This window comes from Tiliqua scincoides, chromosome 1 (assembly GCF_035046505.1).
Source record: "Tiliqua scincoides isolate rTilSci1 chromosome 1, rTilSci1.hap2, whole genome shotgun sequence".
NCBI classification, from domain to species: Eukaryota; Metazoa; Chordata; class Lepidosauria; order Squamata; family Scincidae; genus Tiliqua; species Tiliqua scincoides.
In genome coordinates, this window is record NC_089821.1 from 202,820,561 (window position 1) to 202,825,724 (window position 5,164).

The following is a 5,164-nucleotide window of genomic DNA, read 5'->3' on the forward strand; positions in this document are numbered from 1 at the left end:
ACATATATACTCTCACACATATGTCAATGAAATATATTTCATATATTTCATGTCAATGCTGTACAAGGCAGCCTGAAAGGGTAAGCTGAGCACAGATATATAAATGTGTATAAATATATTTCATTGACATTCACACACATATAAGTGCCCGCAGCGGCCCGAATGCCAAGGAGTGACAGCAGAACTAAGAGTGTTGCAAGGTCTGTGTTTCAACGTTCTATCGCAGAAGAACGCCTTCCGAAGAGGGAAGCGAGGCTCTCACGCTGATTGGCTGGGCCTGCTCTCGGGGGCGGGGCTGCACTGCTGGTGAGAGAAGAGCAAAGCACAGAGGGCGGCGACTCGCCGAAAGGAGGAAACCCTTCAAGCACACTGAAAAAGAAGCAACGTAAGAAGCTTGTCAGCTCCCTGGTGGTCTAGTGGTTAGGATTCGGCGCTCTCACCGCCGCGGCCCGGGTTCGATTCCCGGTCAGGGAAGGTTCTTTTTTGTGTACTGATTTTTCTGCCATTCACTACAAAATGCAGAATCTTCTCCACCCTGACACACAGATGTGTTTGTTTGGCGTGTGCATAAGAAGTAGTTGCGTTAACGCGTCGCACAGGATTAAGATTTTTTAAAAGGAGAAACTTTTGCACCCTGCATGAACTTTTCCTTATTTTCTTTGGGCAGCACACCTTCCCATTCGCTTTGCTTGGGAAGATCCAGGGGCATCAGCTCCCGGGGCTGCATTTTTCCTGTGCCACTGCTAGAGGAACGCTCTGCCTGCTGCACTTCTGTGCTGGCTGTTCAGGAGCAGCCTGGCAGACAGAAGCAGAGGAAGGGAGATTTCTTTCCAGGCAGATGGGTGCAAGAAAGAGAGTGTGTTGACTTCTTCATCCTTGCTTGCCAGGTTGTTCTGGTTAAAGGCAGAGGATCAGCTCCTGTGGTTGGGGCACAGCCCAGTAGTGTCAGGGCCAGAGTGGTGTACTGGAGTTGTGTGGACATCAGATCCTCCCTACACAGCCATGAGGCTCACCCCACAACCTTGGCTCAGTCACCATCACTCAGTCAAAACCTCTTCACATTGAGAGCCAAATCCTGTCCAATTTTCCAGCACCAGTGCAGCTATGCCAGTGGAGCATGTGCTGCATCTTGCAGTGAGGGTTTAATCATGGAGGCCTCCTCCAGATAAGGGAGCTTTTGTTCCCTTCTCTCAAGGCTGCATTGCAGCTGCACCGGTACTGGAAAGTTGGATAGGATTGGGCCCACAGTGTGGATGATATAGAAAGAGAGGGGTGTGTGTGTGTGGTCAAACCCATTTTTGCCCAGCCCATAGATGTACACATTTGGTCCCTATTGCAAATATGCAATGTTGGACTGAAATGGCTTCAAAACACAAAACACTGCCTTTTTGGTGTTAAAATATCCAAATAAAAACACCAAACACTACATTTTGGTGTTTAAGATAGTTTTCAGAAATTAAAATAGATTATTTTTCTAGTTAGAAATAATGCTGAAGTTGCTCCTGTTGGCATTATATATACTATATATCACCTACCTAGTATGTATTTAAAGCAATTATAATTTATTAAAATGTGCCCTTGGAATAAAAACATGTAACACCACAATTTCCTTTTTTAATCAAAAAATATCACCCCCTACAAAAAAAAAGAAAACCACCCCTAAAGATAGACCAAAGTGCTGTGCCCCTTTTGGGGGGGGGGGGCAAAGAGGAGACTTCATATTTGTGACTGTGTAGATCATTGATTTTCAACCTTTTTCATCTCGTGGCACACTGGCAAAGCACTAAAATGGTCAATGCACACCATCAGCTTTTTGACAATTGACAAGGCACACCATGCTGTCAATGGGGGCTCACATCCTCCTATTGATAAATGACTCTCCCAAATTCCTGCAGCATACCTGCGGACCATTCACGGCACACCAGTGTGCCTCGGCGCAGTGGCTGAAAATGGCTGGTGTAGATGAACATGTGGACGAAACAAGTTGGTATTAGAATCAGAAACTGGGCAATGTGTCATTTTGTTCACAAATAGAACTAAGGCCCAAATCCTAACCAACTTTCCAGCACTGACACAGCTGTCAGTCATGGAGGCCTCCTCACGGTAAGGGAATGTTGGTTCCCTTACCTCAGAGCTGCATTGCCCTTATCTCAGTACTGGAAAGTTGGTTAGGACTGTGCCCTAAAACATTTAGGGAACATAAGATAGTGTTTGGGTCCAATCCTATCCAAATTTCCAGTACCAATGCAGCTGGAAATGCATTGCTGCTCTGAGGTAAGGGAACAAACACTCCTGAGGAGGAGGCCTCTGTGACTGTCCCCCTATGACAGGGTGCAGCACACACCCTGTTGGCACAGCTGTGTCAGCACTGAAAAGCTGGATAGAATTGGGCCCTTTGTTAAAATACTGCAGTGATTCAAAAGAGCTTTAGAGCTGACATGAACTGGGCACCCTCAGTCACTTCCACTGGAGCCACTGCCCTTACTCAGTCTGTCAGAAATTATTGCCTTCTTTCAAAAATATGAACAGAAGCGAGCCAAGATCCCCTTTCAAGCAGGTATTATTCTGACCATCAGAAACTTCAGCCCCATCACATTCTGCAAACTCATCTGCTGGCAGGTTGAGAATTGTGTCAGGCTGTAGTTCAATCACAGGTGTTATTAGTATGACCCAGCCATTAAAAAAATGGCAACCATCACATTTTGCAACATTTTTTGCTGGCAGGTTGGGAATTCTGACAGACACGATTAAGAAATATTATTATTATTATTATGTACTAGAAAATGGAACCTAGCTTAATTTTTTTAATGCCATCTGGATAAAGATTTAAGTTTGTCAAAAACATGAACTAATTCTCCTGAGAAAAGTAGAAAGCATTGAGGGCAGCATGAAAAATGACTTTTTGAAAGTGTCAAGCTAGAGCACAATCCCATGCAAACTTATCTGTAAGGCTGCAATCCTAACCACACTTTCCTGAGAGTAAGCCCCATTTAACAAAAATAGGACTTACTTCTGAATAGACCTGGTTAGGATTGTGCCCTAAGCCTCATTGAATAAAGTGGTACTCTCTTCTGAGTAGTAAGCATGCATAGGATTGTGTTGATTTGTTTACCCAGTAATAGGATATTGTGATATGTCTGGATTTTTTCTAGCTTGATCAACAACTGAGAAGGAAAACCGATGCTGGTGGGTTGTCCTTGCTGTGCTGCCTCATAATGCAGTGAGGTGACCAATAGGGGTGGGCATGAGGTGAATGCAGTGGGTCCTCCACTAGTCCACAACCTGAGGCAACTGACTCACTGCATCTGATTAGCAGGCAGACTCTGGATCATTCCAGCCCTACCATAACTATGTCCAAGAACAAATGACTGCACTGTATCTTTGATGAAAACTATTGCAGAGGTATGCCACTTTGCCACAAGGGGGCATCTCAGGCCCATGGCCTCCATTTTTTACTTTTCTTGCTTCTTATTATTTCTTGCTTCTTAACAAGGATTCTTATTTCATATTGTACTGGTTTAATATTGTACTGAAAAGCCATGAGCATTGCACCTAGTGAGACTGATCACCCGGAGTCTGATCCCCAGAATCAGCTTGGACACACACAAATATCCTTGTCCTATATACCCCTGTGAAGTGGGCAAAGAGGCACCTTTTAAAGTGGTGTCCTCTTATATTTAGCAGGCGAGAGCAACTGTCCATCCCAGCCTGGTGTCTTTTCATTTCTATGCAGTTGTGGGCTATTTATTTCAACGTATCTGTTCCACATTTCTCCCTCTTGTTAGAGAGGTTCTCGAAGTGGCTAACATAACTGAAAGGAAAAATACTAAAAACAAAAAATGCAAATGTACAAATACGGATTTAGAACAACATAAAACAGTAATGAAAAAAAAACAATCAACAGCATCAGAAAGGGAAGGGAGAGGCTAACATAAATAAAAAGATTTTCAACCAGCACCAAAACTGCCACAGTGATGCTGTTGTCTTTATCTCCACACACATACAATTGTTTAGTTGTACGTACATGTGAATGTTGAAGTGAAACACAACAGCAAGTCTATCATGGGCAAATACTTTACAATATCCAGTTGAAATCAAGCACTTTTAAGACCTGCTGTTTTTTGTTTTTTTTCAAGTGGAAGTCTTGAGAATTTGCTTAAATCTCCCTTGCTAAAACCAAAGGGATTCAATAGTCCTGAACTTTGGATGGATTTTTAGTTTTGATATCATAACACAAATACAATAGCAGTTCTGTCACTTTCATTTTAAATCTGAAGTTTTTGCTACAGAGGAAAATGGTCCACAGCAATAATCTTTGCTTGGAAAGTTGGCTTGACATATTTCTGCTAAATTATTACCTTTTTTATTTTTTTTGCTTCCAGCTTTTGGACATCCTTGGGTTTTGATAGTCACATCAAAAGAGCCATTGCTCGTGAGAACTGGTCAATGTGAGTCAGATAATGCCTGGATTTATTACCAAGTTTGTTTCCCATGGATTGTCAGTGGGTAGCAGTTGCTGTGTGTTGTAATCCTTCTCTTAGAAAAGCACATTGTGCCAGTGGCTGAATAGGGACTTACTAATGTGTCACATTCTTACAAATTTACCATGTCCTGAAGGAGGATGCAGCAGCAGACAAAGGCCATGTCAGTAGCAGTCACCAAAGATGTTTTCCCAATGAGTACAGCATTTACTCATTTACAGCGTATAATGGCATTTAATTGGTACAGGACAATGTTTGCTGCTTAAAAGCCATTTCATCTCAATGTTGCATATATGCAACAGGGATAAAATGTGTACACCTGTGGGCTGGGCAGGAATGGGTTAACCCAAGGTATAATTTTGCATTTTATTCATCTGAGAATCTTGCCGTTTGTTTGGGCTTTAAAAAATATTGCTAGATAATGCACAAAAATGTTTCTAGTTGTTAACTGCCAAAAACAGGATCAGCCCCTTCTCCTGATGCCTTTGACACAGCTCTTAAATTTGGCTTTGAAAGTTCATCATAAGTTCTAGAACTAGTTCAAATATAAGGTTTATCCAAATATCTGGACTATATTTTTTCTTTTTCTGAGCAACAGCTGTCTAGTTAGAAGTTAACAGCAAAGAAAAATGAATTTTGATCACAAATGCACATCACACTGACCAACCCACTAATCTGGTGAT

At 42.3% G+C, this 5,164-nt stretch overlaps 1 non-coding gene across 1 annotated transcript; it reads left to right on the forward strand.

Moving 5' to 3' along the window:
* Window positions 1–402: 402 nt before the first annotated feature.
* Window positions 403–474, forward strand: TRNAE-CUC (transfer RNA glutamic acid (anticodon CUC)). Its single transcript has one exon. It is a non-coding gene; the product is annotated as a tRNA-Glu (tRNA).
* The last annotated feature ends 4,690 nt before the right edge of the window (window positions 475–5,164 follow it).